We start from the raw sequence: 2,195 nt of genomic DNA on the forward strand, positions 1-2,195 counted from the left end.
AAATGATTATTGATAAACTCCATTAACAGTAGTAAAAAAATATAAATTCATAGAAAATATATTGTTGGCATTTATTTAGTAAAATGTTAGGTAGATGCATAAGTAAATGAAATCAACAAATGTTTACCAAAAAATGTAAATTAACAAATGATAATCATGTCATTTTAATAGTCTATTTTAATGCTCGATTAGGACAAGTGAACAATGGGTAGTGTATACTTCTCCTTTTTGCTTTTCTTGTCTTAGAAGTTAGAAGAATGGCAATCAAACTTGATTTTTAGATTTTTCGTTAAAATAAATAGATCTTATTATAAATTTTTGTTAAAATAGATACACCTTTTATGAGGATAAAATTTATTATAATATTATCTAATGGATAAAAATGATCACAAATCCATCTTAATAGAGCTTTTTTCTCAATCAAATCACCTAATTAATATACGTAAAAGAAAGAGAAATATTCATTTTAAGAGTTAGAAGATAAACAATCTTTTAAGTAAAGAGATCTTCTCAATTCTTTAAAAGAATAAAAAACTCCATAACTGTAGTTTTATATAATATAGGCTAAATTACATTTGTGGTCCTTTAACTTAATTTCAGGTAACGTTTTAGTCCTTTATCTTTTTTTTTTTCTGACTTGGTCCTTTATTTTAATTTTAAGTGACAATTTGATATTTTATGTTTTAAAATTTCAACAATGATATCCTTTTTTATTCAAAAATTCAATCAAAACTCATAAAATTAATTATATTCTTCAATATAATACAAATTTCATCAAATTCGTAACGCAAATCTTCAAATAAACTCATATTTTCATACTTTATTTGATATTTTTAGGAATAAATGACTAAATCGGGAGAAAAAAAAAGATAAAGGACTAAAACGTTACCTGAAATTAAGTTAAGGGACCACAAATGTAATTTAGCCTATAATATACAAAGAGACGTATTTTTTAAATATTTAACATAAATCAAAATTATTGTAAAATATTTATAATAATAAAAATGACGATAATATCAAATTACTCTATGAGAACAACTAACAAATGTAAGCAACTAGTACATCCAATATCTACATAACAACTCACTAATTTTAATTATTAAGTCAATTTTATATTCGTTGTAACCTCAATATATATAATTCTTAAAATTAAGGTAGTAAATATGAATTGTTACTTAACAAATATTTGAAAAATAAATCAATCTATACCACACAATTTTGACTTAAAGTTTTTAACCAGCTATTTGTCATAATCCTAATGTCCTATAAGCCTAAACAAGTTTAGTCAATCAAGTAATCATAGACATGGTGGAAAAGGAAGGTGGAAAAACTCACGGCATATGCACCTATCATTTGTACATTTTCCTACCCTTGAAAAAAAAAAACATATGTTTCAATTTAAATTGTCAATCACTTTCCTTCATGGCTCTTTCTTATGTCTCTGACCTATATCATTATCTATCGAGCATCACCCATCTTATTAAACTCTTAAATGTGACTCGGAGAGTGAGCCTTTACACCTAATTTATGTTTAGTCAGTGACAAATGACAATTAGGAAAGACTAAGCATGTTCGATTTGGACCTTGCCTAACACTTCAAACGCATAATAATTGACTAATACCAATATTAGAGTGGTTATAGTTTAATGTATGTGGGGTTTCATTATAATTATAGGATAAGAAAAATCAAACTTGCATGTTAAATTTTCACGGTGATGTATAAAGAGTGAGATAAGGATAGTATATATGTTAAATTTTCTTTTTTGATGTTAATGTCAAATAATTACAATTGCAGGTGGAAAGTTTTGAACCTAATTAATACTAGACAATTTAAAATTGGAAAGGTTGACCGACATGCATTGGCTACTTAAAATATCGATCTAAGTTGGTTTAATATTTTTTATTTTAAATTTATGAAAGATGGTTTAATATTTTTAAAGATGAGTTTTTGTTTGGAAGTAATTACATAATAAATTGAAGAGACCGATATCCAATTAATCTCTATAATAATCACGTGGGAAGAGATAGCCAAAGAGATAATCAATATGCGATAAGATAGAATCTTGATTGAAATTATCAAAAAGAGATTAAATTAAAAATAAATTTTATTTTGATAGAATAATAAAAGATACAATAATTAACTTTTTTTTTTATCTAATCATCCTACAAGTTAAGTATGTTTATTACTCTTCCGA

This window comes from Cicer arietinum, chromosome 8, assembly GCF_000331145.2.
Source record: "Cicer arietinum cultivar CDC Frontier isolate Library 1 chromosome 8, Cicar.CDCFrontier_v2.0, whole genome shotgun sequence".
NCBI classification, from domain to species: Eukaryota; Viridiplantae; Streptophyta; class Magnoliopsida; order Fabales; family Fabaceae; genus Cicer; species Cicer arietinum.